This window comes from Felis catus, chromosome C2 (genome assembly GCF_018350175.1).
Source record: "Felis catus isolate Fca126 chromosome C2, F.catus_Fca126_mat1.0, whole genome shotgun sequence".
Taxonomy (NCBI): domain Eukaryota; kingdom Metazoa; phylum Chordata; class Mammalia; order Carnivora; family Felidae; genus Felis; species Felis catus.
Genome location: NC_058376.1, coordinates 10,592,929 through 10,605,238, shown reverse-complemented (window position 1 = coordinate 10,605,238; position 12,310 = coordinate 10,592,929). Strand labels below are relative to the sequence as shown.

Below are 12,310 nucleotides of genomic sequence, written 5' to 3'. Positions count from 1 at the left end.
AGAGAAGGAGCATCGGTCGTTGGCGCTCGGCCGCACACGGCGGGCCAAGCTGTGGCAGCCAGGAAAGGTGCCTTCCCTGTGGCATCGGAACGGCCGCTCCCTACTGCAAATCCAATCACCACTGGCAGGTTTTAGAGGCAGCAAAATGGGCCCTGGAGCTCAGCGCACGCCCCTTCCAACAGGAAATGAGGTGTGGCTGCAAACCCACAGTCCTTGGGGAGGTCCGATTTCCTGCTAAATGCAGGGCTCGGGCAGCCCCTCGGCCCCTCTCCTCTCCCTCTCCTCGCAAGCTTTCTACGGGCATTCTTGAGCATTCCTTCCTGAAGCCGACTTCCCCAGGTGCACCCTCTAAGAGGGGGGTGGACCGGAAGGTGTAGCCTGGGCCTCATCGGGTCCAGTATTCCCAGCAGGCTGGGCCCACTGGAGCCCAGAGGATGTGCCAGCAGACCGGATGAGCTGGCCCAAGGGCTCAGGAATCCAAGGGGGGGGGGGGCTCAGTGTCTGTATAGATGGTGAGTGTCCTTGCCTTGTTCCCCATCAAAATCACTGTCACCACCACGCAGTGAGCAGAGGCCATTCACATGGGACAGGCCGGGAGGGTTGGGCCTCCTGTTTCCTTCCTTAATTCCTCCAACAAAACGTCTCTACACTGGAGACGCAGGCCTGTCAAGCAGAACTGAGGCTCGAGATGTACCGATCTAGCCACCGCGGGGCCAGGCGATTCGTTCCCCTTTGAAAGACGACGTGCCCCTGCTCCTTCCTCACCCCTGTGGTTCGAATAAAGGGTCATTGACCAATTTCACACACCGACCCCCCCCCCCAACCCCCTCCGCCATTGTCAGGTGGCCTCCAAACAACACTGGACCTCCTTGCCATAAACTGGGGCTGCTTCACATGCCCTGACCCAGCCCGCAGTTAGAAAGAGAATTCCAGGAGTCTACTCTCCCCGGCCTGGGGGGCAGTGGGGTGGGAGAAGTGCATTTCAGCCCAGCTCCCGATCGCTACAATTACAAAATTAAATTTTATAACTTGTATTACGGCTCCAAATCTCCGTGGCTTGCCGTTTCTTCCTGCTGCCAGGCCCCTTGGCACAGTGGAGGCAGTCTCAAATTCCAGACCAAAAAAAGGACCCACTATACTGCAGTGATTTTTATCATGGACAAGACCTGTTTGGCTCCAAGATGAGGAAAACGACTTAAGCATAATATTTGTGTAGTTCAAACGCAACGCTCCCTCTTTTCATGTGTCACCAAGGCAAATCTGGACTCTGATTCAGCCCCGCAGCCCACAACACTCGACCTGAACACAAACAGCCTGAGTCACACAGGGCCAGCACACATGTGAGAGGCCTCTTACCGGCTGAGTATTTTAAGCACTGGCCTTGTGGGCGAAAGGCCATAGGGCCAGGTCCCGGAACAACTCCTGTCATCCCTTTCTCTCAGAAGTATGAAAATGTCTTTTTCTAGAACATTCTATTTTGTTTTTGAGAGAGAGAGAGAGAGAGAGAGAGAGAGAGAGAGAGAGAGAGAATGAGCGCACGCACGCAAGTGGGGGAGGGGCGGAGAGAGAGGGAGACACAATCCGAAGCAGGCTCCAGGCTCGGAGCTGTCAGCACGGGGCCCGACGTGGGACCCGAACCCACAAACCGCGAGATCATGACCTGAGCCGAAGTCAGACGCTTAACCGACTGAGCCACCCAGGCACCCTGACTCCTCCCTCCTTTTATATTTGGGACAGATTCTTAGCTTTCTGCTGATCAGACTGAGAAATCTGGTATTCCTACAAGCAAAAGAATTCCAACTCAGAAGCCATTCAAAGCAGTTTTCAATGCCTACCACGACCTAATGGTTGGTATTAGGAGTCAGGGAGAGAAGAGGGCAGGACAAATGATTCTGGGGAGTTCCACTGCCTCAGAAAGAATGCTGGTTGGCGAAATAATGGTGCAGAGGCTTCCAGCAGGTTTTGTACCCGTTTCAAAACTTCACATTCCTTGGGCACCCAGTGGCATTTTTGAAGAACACCGTGTCAAGGACAGAGGGTGATCCAGAAGGATGATGTGTACGAGATCATTGTGAGTACACAGCATTTGGCAATTTGGACTCTACGGCCTGCCTTTGAAGAGCGGCTGTCGGTTGTGTCCGCCTCGGTCCCCAAGGTTGGGGATCTCGTGCCACCAAAAACATGGAGCAGGAAGAAGTCATTTTAGGTAAGCCGCTACTGTGGCCAGGCACAACGTTGAGATGATTTGTTTGCATTAGTCCCCTCTCATTGCCCTACGTCTAAAAAAACCAAAAGTTTTAACATGTGAGCAATTTCTGTATCAGCTGACACCTGCCCAAATCGTAGTCATTTACAGAGATTAACTGATGACTGCCTGCTTTAGCAGGAATGTTCGGGCATAACTCTCAGAGAAAACAATTCTTCACTCGCAGCCATCTTCTAAGCCCCGAGAGTCGGGAGGCTGAGTTTAATGTCGGAGGAGTGGGGGGAAGCATTCATTCCGCGCCCCCCCCCCACATGTGATCCTGGCGGTAAGTAAGAGCCTTCTTATCTTTGCAGGGAATCTCCCCTCACCAGTCACTTCCTCACCAGGGTGCTAGAGGGTCCTAACACCAAGGCACGGGGGAAATAAAAAGCATTATCATCTGAAAGGTGTGGTTCAGATGCATTTATAAGCTAGATCAAAGGAACACCTAATTCTTCTTTTCTGAAGCCATCAGATTTCATGGGCCAAAGAGGCATATTTTGTATGAAATACAGGAGCTTCCGACATAAACTTTCAAGCCGGGGAAAATGGATGCTTTAGGTCTCCGGTTTCCTGTATCTGCGTGCAATTAAAATGTCAATTTGCCCCCTGAATTTTAAATATGGGAAATGTTCACTATCAAGCTCCCTTTTCTGCTTTCTTGCTGAGGACTGGGCTTCAGAGGGCAGCAGGGAATTCAACTCTGGATCAAATCTAGTAGAATTACCATGCAGCGCTAAGCATGCACGTTTGGTAGTCTGACTTTTTGAGCCCACTGTAAGTAAGCTGAAAATGTTGACATGGTGGCCCTTAAAATAGTGGCTGCTTTAAGATTTCATACCAGGACATCTCAATGACTCTTGAACAGAGTTGAAAAGGATACTTAATTTTGTTTCTCTCTTACTATTCCCGCATTCTGGAAGAAGTATTTGATTAGGATTTTATTATATACATAGTGTCATAAAAAGCCAAAAGAAAAAAAAAAAGGAATAAAAATAAATTAATCCCATCTGCGAAATTTTACTTCTTCATTCCAAAGATATACGTCCTGGGGCTTTCTGGGATAGCTGCCCACAAGGCATCCCTAAATGTTATGATAGCCATGATGGATAATGAGACCAGCTTTCAATTTTTCTGCTATAAAAACTAGACTGAGTAGGTGTGCATCTCTCTTCCATAACTGAACTATATTTTTTAAGAAACCACGGTTGAACTGTGGAATATGATATTTTCTCTTTTTAAAATTTTTTTAAAGTAGTCTCCACACCCAGCCTGGAGCCCAATGTGGGGCTTGAACTCACGCCCCTGAGATCAAGACCTGAGCTGAGATCAAGAGTTCCGTGCTTAACCGAGCCACCCAGGCGCCCGAACTATATTCTCCTCTATCACAGAAAACAAGTAAGGCTAAATTGTCACATTTTCCTGGAAAATTTTGGCCAGAGAGAATAATTTTATGGCAGCTTGTCAGCCCATGTTTCTGGTATGGGTTTACTACTTTTCTTGATAGGTTCTCAGCAGAAAAGGTAGGAAGGCATAGATTCGAAGCATTGTCATGATGAACAGTTGAAGAAAATGTATGCGAAATGATAATACCAAAAAGATATCTATATATGTATAGATACATATATTTGTGTATGTCTATATATGACCTTGTGAGTCTTCTAAAAGCATACACTTCTAAAAGCATACAATACAATTCCTTTGCATTTCAAAAGATGCTTGCTGGTCAATCTGATACTAACAACATGGGTCTGGATATAAAAACCTGGGTATCTCCCCCTTAATTTGCTACGGCTTTAGGACTATGGAAAAGAAATTGACGTGTGTAGACAACAGCTCATTTTTCCTGGTATAACAGTCTAAACTCTAGATTCCGGGGTTATTAAAGTCTTGAGGACAGGAAAGTAATCATACCGAATGTGAATGTGATCCTTCCTTAAAGCACCTTGCAGGTGATGAAATAAATCTTTCTAATAGCAAAACTATCTGTCTGCTGGCTAATTTAATGCTGGACAGTATTGTCCCATTGTGTGTGTGTGTGTGTGTGTGTGTGTGTGTGTGTGTGTGTGTATATACATACACATATGTATATATCATGATATAAAATATATGATATGTATGTTAGCATATTATATATTAGGATACATATTATATATTCATGTTTATAGATTGTCCAGTGCCATATAAACTTTGGTAGCCTAACTTCTCCCTCTAATTTCTCCCCATGTTGTCAAACTAGGACATCCCTGCAAAGTTAGAGTACTTCAGAACTGGAGAAGTGCCGAAGAAATCGGCTTTGTTTTTTAACCCACGTGTGAGAAGTGAAGTTCAGACCGGTTATGTCATTTATCTAACCTCACACGGCCAATGAGAGAAGGAGGGCAGGTCTGAAAACACACCCACTCCCTTAAACAGCTGCCCACCCACCGCCCCACAATCTTGCTCCTATCCATACCAATTTCTGTGTGCCCCCCCCCCCGGTGGATCGATAGGAGAGTGAACAGTGTTAGGTAATTGTAGGTCACCGGGCCACCAGAGCACCATAAGGATTTGCACTTTCTGCCTTTACTGTCCCACTTTCTGTCCCACTTCTGTTCCCAGCTCGTGTGTAGAGCCAGAAGTATATTGTGACCCCACAGTAGAGAGCTATGTCCCACACACCTGAATGAGCATCCGAGCCGTGGGGCATTCTGGCTTGGTAGCCCTGGGGTGTGGCCTGAGAATTTAGACGTCTAATAAGGCCCAAGTGATGTGACCCCCCCACCAAGCTGGTCCAGGGAACATCCTGAGGATTTGAGCGAGACAGGGGGGTGACTCCTCCCTTCAACATGCTTCTAACTTTCCCTGGGCTAGAAATGAACACACCAAATATACTGGAACTGTGTTCAGACTAAGCATCCACGAGCGCCGAGTGACGAGTGACGGCCTTGTCTTGGCGACAGCTACCTGGTGGTCTTTTTCTTAATCTTTCAACTCTTCAATGTATGCAGGACGGCTGTGAGTGCCAGAGGTCTGCCCTACAGACAGGTGGGTGTAGACCAGTTCCCTCCCGCCATCACTGAGCTGAGTCGGTGACTCACCATGGCTGTGCTCAGGCTGATCTGTAGGGTGAACCCAGAACGTGACTCCTGCTCTGCCGTCTACGGAACGACTTTGAAGAAGAGCAGGAAAGGGTTAATGAGGAACCTGTTGTTCCTTTCCAGTTGAAGCCTCTGGGTGCCCCCAAGGATGGGGGTGTTAAAGCAGATGCCGTAATCCTTCTCTCCGCCAGAGAAACAACATGGCACCAGGGAAACGTGACCGCCAGTCTGCCTGTTAAGAACCTCTATTATAAATCTACTTTTCCACCCAACTTTCCTGCGGACAAGAGCAAGTCTCTTCATCACCCAGCCTCCTTATCTGGAAGCCTGGAATTAAAGGACTAAGATGGATGACTCCGAGGGGGCTCTAAAAGCATTCACGGCAATTATATCTCAGCAATTAGCTACTCAACTCGTTCTGGTTGGGCGACTCCAAGCACAGGCTTTCTTGAACAACCTCATATGACGTTAGGACTTTCAAAGGTTTCTTTCTGTCTTTTTTTCAGCCAGACACCTGGCCTGTGGGAGCCAGTCCCAGGCTCAACTGTCTAATTGGTCTTTGGAGCTCTAGCTTGAACCTGGCATTCCACCCGGCACGCACTGCCCTCCCGGGTGCTGGTGGTCAGCAGGTTTGCACAACATATCCCGAGAATTCACTCTCCCCCTGTCTCCTGCTGTTTCGTCAGTGGCCTTTCGGACAGTTGCTAGTGACCTAGGACATCACCGTTCTCGGATCTTCTCCTCTCTCCCCTCAAGCCTTCGCCGAGCCTTTCCCGCTATCTTGCTGACTGGGGCATCACATTCTGGGTCTCGGCCCCTTCCCCCTCATCGTCGAAAGGGTGCATCCAGAGGGAGTGGGCCGTCAGACTCCCCTCAAGACCTGCTAGCAAGGAGTCAGCGGCTGCAGCTGGGAAGAGAGCCAGCCTGCTGAACCTTACTCCAGGGTCCCATTTCCCTGCCTCTCCGATGAGATGGGAAATAATGATACTTCTTGGTCCCCTGCCCTTCCCCTGTCATCAGTGGCAAGAGGAATGTAAGGCTGAGATTACTGCTCATTCCTCCACCTGTGTGTCTGTCCACGCCCCCTCTCCCATGTGTCCTGGGCACATGCCCTCCTACCTTCCACAGGTGGAAAATCACACTGAACCCTGGAGAAAAGTCTGTCGGGGTGCTGCTTCTTCCTAGGTAACGTGTTCCGGCTTTCTTAGGGATCCCACAGACACGATGCTTTACCCCAGGAGAATCACCAATGGGGAGAGCGATGCCTTTGGTTGGGAAAAGCTTCGATTCTCTCGCAGGTGGCGGTAGGTAAGCGAGTGACCACAGGTCTGGTCGTGCGTGGGGCTTCCCTATCCTGGGTCTTTCCAAACCGTGGTCCTGCCTTGGCCCTTCATATGACATAAAGCTCATGTTTTAGAGGCCAGCCTGGCATTTTGCTATGCCTGCTTTCTAAGGCGAATACCCCTTATTTTGAAACTAGGAGGCAGGCAGTGTGAGTTCTCTGCTCTGCTCCAGCCATACTGGCCACCTTGCTATCACTCCCAAATGTCTGCCTCCGGACCTTTGCACTTGCTGTTTCTTCTGCCGAGAACACCCCTTTCCCAGATATCTGTGCACCGCATCCCTCCATCCTTCAAGTCTTTGCTCAAATTTCACCTTGTCCCTGAGACATTCCTAAACACCCTAGTTTAAATTGCAAACTCTCCCGGCCCAGTCGACCCCTTAGCCCTTTAGCTTTGGTTTTCTCCATTGCACTTATTAACAATTACTTCTGATCTGCCTGCTCCCACTGGACTGTGAGGTCCACGAGGGTGTGGGGTTTTGCCTCTTTTCTTCAAGCGGGGTCAGAAAACTACTTGTGGAGGAAAAACGTCATAACTGAGCGCATCAAGTTTCAAGTGGAAATGTCTCATTAGAAGTCAAATTGTCTGGGTGGCTCAGGCTGTTAAGCATCCGACTCTTGATTCCAGCTCAGATCATGATCTCATGGTGTTTGGGCTGGAGCCCTGCGTCAGGCTCCTTGCTGACAGTGCAGAGCCTGCTTGGGATTCTCTCTCTCTCTCTCTCTCTCTCTCTCTCTCTCTGTGCCCCTCCCCGTTCACACACACACACACACACACACACACACACCGTCTCTCTCAAAATAAATAAATAAACTTAAAAAAAAAAAAGAAGTCAGTGGGGCGCTTGGGTGGCTCAGTCGGTTGGGTGTCTGACTTCAGCTCAGGTCACGAGCACGAGGTTTGCGAGTTCGAGCCCCGCGGCGGGCTCTGTGCTGACAGCTCAGGGCCTGGAGCCTGCGTCCGATTCTTGGTTTCCCCCTCTCTCTGCCCCTCCCCCTGCTCGTGCTCTGTGTCTCTCTCTCTCTCTAAAAAATGAACATTAAAAAAAAAAATTAAAAAAAAAGTCAAATGGTCTGCAAAACTTGTCTTCTCTAATGTTTCTTTCATCATGCCAAAAAATAAAAAAGAATAGATAAAAGGCCCTTGTGCTGAGTTGAGCACAACACCCTCATGTAAAGAAAGAGCTGCTTCGGCTTCCCTTGTTTGTTTGTTTTGTTTTGTTTTTTGTAGCATCTTCACACACACGCAGACACACACACACACACACACACACACAGACACACACACACACACACACACACACACACACACGGTCCGACGGGCGAAGACCCAACTGCTAGAGACGAGTAGAAAAGGAAAGGTATACAAAGCAACAGTACCAGGGAGAGGCAGAGCCAGCTGGGGCCAAAGCCAGATGAAAACGAACAGAGACTCCGGCGGAAGGAAGGCCCACGCGAGGCCTGCCCCCCACCCCCAGCCATGCCCCCCCAGATTCGCGGGACAGAAACAAAAACAAAACGGAGCTGCTCCCGAACAGGACAGTGGAGTTCTCAGCTCGCTCGCAAGAGCTCTTTGAGACCCGGACCACCCTGAAAGCAGAGTAGTCAAAATCTGTAGTCGCTGGTCGCCATTGGTTACCTCCTGTTTCTGTCTGGTGACTCAGGACCTAATTGTAGCTTAGGGCGGAGAACCCGTCCGGTTTCTTTTGCTCTTGACCAGAGGTGGCCGTCTGGGGGGACAGGGCGGGGGGGGGGAGGAGACCCCGCAGAGGGAGGGGTGCAGGCCGCTCACAAGTTCAAGAGCCTCTCTTCTCTATCAGCCTGTAATTCCAAGGCTTATCCACTGTCCTTGATTAAGGGACTGTCTCCAGAAAAGCCCGTTAGGGAGCCATTAAAAAGTAACCTGAGAGCGGTTACTTTTACCCCAGGAGTTCCTAACCTCCCTGGGCGGGCTGTGACTGGAAGGGGACTTTGGAGGGCATGTTTTGGTGGGGGCGGTACTGGGAGGTGAGTTTGGGCTGGGGATGCTGCCTGGAGTTTCTGAGCTGGTTCTGGAGTTCTGGTTCTCAGCAGAACAGGCCCCAGGGCAAGGCCTGCGGACAAGGAGAAGACCATCCCAGGGGTCCACAGATGGCACCTGCCTCACTGAGTTGCCTGGGCCTTCCTGTTGTCCACGCAGGCCACCCACCTTCCCTGCGGGGGCCGTCCACCTCCCCGCCGCACCCCACTACCCTGTGTGACCCGCAGAGTAAACTGAGGGCCCGTATGAGGTTAGACGGTACCTCGGGAACTGCTGGGTGAATGAATAAACGGATGAAAAAAAAAGAGTGAACAAACTCCCCCTTGGTAGGCTAGACTTATCCTGGGATGTGCCCTCAGCAGTGTGTACGATGCTCTCTACTCCTCTGTACTTCTGAAGAGGGGAAAGTAAATTCCCTCCATTCCTAAAAGTCCTGGGCCCCCAGGGGGGGTGGGGGTTCCCAGCAGCAGAGAGGGCAGGGAGCACCTGATTTCCACCTCTCTGGTCATAAATGCCAACTGACCTTGGGGCCCTCCTCATGGAAGCGCGAGATCGAGGGGCTGTCAAAGTCTTCTAGAAAATGGCTGAGCAGCCCCTCAGGTGCGTGAAAGGGCCACGGCACCCCGGCCACTCACAATCTCTGAGCCCCGGCTGGTCAGAAAACCAACAGTAACCAGTAGTTGCTTTTTCACGAGCTATTAGCCCCGCCTCATGCCATCCAGAGAAAAAACTTCCAGGTTGTCTGGGGGATGACGACCTCACTGAGGCTTTTATCCAGGCTTTTAAAAGCCTGTGTTGTCAACACACAGCTGAGAAGCGGCGACCGTCTGTAGGGGAGTAAATCTTCTGACAGTTACCTGAATGGGCAGGGGGGAGTTTGCCGGGGATTCCCAAAGAGCCACGACGTGGTGACGAAAACACTAGTCCCAAGGCTTGCCAGGTGACGTTGGGAGGGAAAACCTCAACTTACTCCAACACACAAATGCCCCCCTATTCACCCTGCTGACCACCTCTGAGCCAGTTATGGAAGGAAGGACCAAACGTGGGCAACCTTCTCCCAGCAAATCTTTCCAGATCTGAAAGGAAGAGGCTTTCTCCTCTTCCTCTGTCTTTACCTTGGGACCCGGCCTTTGGAAGGCTGGCTCAGTGACCCCGGCTTCCCAGCTCCACTCTGCTCTGAGCGCAACAGGACGCCTGCCTTTTCAACGACTGGTTTGGAACCTTCTCTCCTTTTAACTCCCTGAACAGTCCCTCTCCTGTATGAATACTCCGGGGTGTGAAGGCATCATCTCAGCTCAGAGGGAACGCACTCATAAACTATTGCAGATTATGGTGAGTCTTTCCATAGCCTGTGGGGCGCCCCCCCCCAACTCCTGCTCTGACTTTTCCCCACCCTCAGCTTTTTTTTTTTTTTTAACTACTTCTGCTTCCTTCATTTTCTTTGCAGCTGCAGCAGAGAGATATAGTAAAGCTACTGTATAGGATTTTGCAAGCAGGGCCTCTGAGAGCTTTCCAAACTCCATACAAGCCGGTTATTCTCTGGCTTGTTTTCTTTGGCTTCAGGTTAGTAACACAGAATGAGTCAAACAGTATTAACTTTCAATAGGGAAGTGGTGTGGTCAACCAAAGCTGTTTGCGGCTAGATTGTGCAGATAGGTAGGGCAGGTAATAAAGAACAGCCCATAATGCTGCAAGGAGGTGAAGGAGGGAGGCAGGCCTCGCTCAGAAACATCTAGCAATTAAGTCAACAGGACTCAAACCATCTTTTCTCGTTGGCTGAGGAATTAACACGAAGGTCTCTGACCGGCCAGCTTCAGGAAGCTGGCCATGCCGGGATTCTGTGGTTTGCACAATTGAGCACTTTGTGGGTATAGGGATGTCTTTCCCCCCCCCCCCTTCTTTTCTTAAATGATGCCAAAGCCATGGGAAATCTAGTTAGGCCGACTTCCCCTACTTGTGGCATGTCATTCTCGAGTGGACCTTTATTCGTTTCTTTCCCCAGCTTGGGGAGTGATAGATGCCCCCTCCCTCCCCCAGCTTCCCAGTCCTGGGCCTCCCCGGGATGGTGGGCTGAGGGCAAGGCCCCGGGCTCTCCTTCTCCAGGCCGGAAGACCATGCCTTGGAAATGTACCTGCTCCTAGCAGACATCAAGTCAGATTCCGAGAAGCCGACAAGGACCTTAAAATCGTCAGATCGTCTCTCTCGCTCTGCAGATAAGGAAAGGGAGTCTCTGGGAGGGGAAAGCGGAGCTTGGTGGAGCCAGCCAGGGCCAGAAGCTGCCTTTCCCAGGCCAGCGGTCTTTCCACTAGGTGGCCGCTCCCTTGCCCAGGGCTCAGGATTCCTTTTACAGTTCAACCGAGCGGCTCCCGAGAAGAGCCCAGCCCTGGAGACTCAAATTTCAGCAGTTTCCAGTTCTTTCTGCCTGCCTATTTATTTTGAGACTGGCTGAATCACCCAAGGAAGAGAACGAGTTTCTCCCAACCTGGTCCTGGCAGCCAGTCCGTGAAGGAACAGGACAGAGAGCCGGCCTCCGGAGCCTTGGAAGAGTCTGACCTCTGAGCTGTTGCAGATTTGACTCGTCCTGGGAAACTGGCACGGAGGCCCAACGGCATAACATGTCACCTCCCTGAAATCTAATCCAGAAATCTCAGGCAAGCAGCGTATGTAAAAAGCCATGGGCAAAAAAAAAAAAGGAACAGGGACTCCACCAGGAACTCTCTTCCCAAGCCTTTCACCGAGAGAAACCAGAATCCCAGGATCGTCGAGGAAAGGTGGCATTTGGTTTCGGAAAAGAAATACATCTTTAAAGTAAATGGGGCTCTTTTAACTGTTAGGGTTGCTGCTTTTAGCTTCCAGTGTTTTTCAAGGGTATATAGTAGTAGGTAAAGAAAATAGGATATTCTAATGGCAAAAGGTAAAATTCCTAACAGTACGGATGGGCAGCCGGGGCTGATTTGAGCATCTCTATTCCTTTTCTACCCGTTTCTTCCCCTCGGTTCTGAAAGGCCTGATGGAACAAAATCTACCCTCCAAAAAAACAATAATTATTTAAGATCCCTGAGATTTTTGTAGAGTAGATACAAAACAATAATCAATTTTTCTATTATATTTTTCGATTATTGTACTATAATCTATTAGATTTCTATTACCTAACTAGTAAGACTGTTTGCCAAGCATCTTGATATATATTATCTCAGTTCATCTGAAATAGTGCTAGGCAGTAGACAGCTCATATGATTATTCCCATCTTATAGATGACCCCGTGGAAGCTTCTAGACGTTGGCAGGCACACAGCAGCATGAGTGCTGACATTCAGTTAAGAAACAACTAAATTTTGATAAAATCTCTATTTGGAACAGGACCACTTCTCTCCAGGGCAATCCGGTTAACAGGATTTTGCTTCAGTGAGGAATGAACTGTTGAAATCAGTTCAGTATTTGGAATTAATAGTAGATAGGGTGGAAGGTAAAAGAGAAAAAAAAGCCCTTATTGAATTGTATGCTGGGGACCCAATCTGCCAGGAGTTTTTAAAAAATAACTTGGCAATGGGGCGCATGGGTGGCTCAGTCAATTAAGCATCCGACTTCGGCTCAGATCAGGATCTCACGGCTCGTGGGTTTGAG

At 49.6% G+C, this 12,310-nt stretch overlaps 1 protein-coding gene across 4 annotated transcripts in view; it reads right to left on the bottom strand.

Moving 5' to 3' along the window:
• The window catches only part of RUNX1 (RUNX family transcription factor 1), a 257,748-nt gene that overhangs the window by 43,684 nt on the left and 201,754 nt on the right, over positions 1-12,310 (bottom strand). The window lies entirely within an intron of this gene.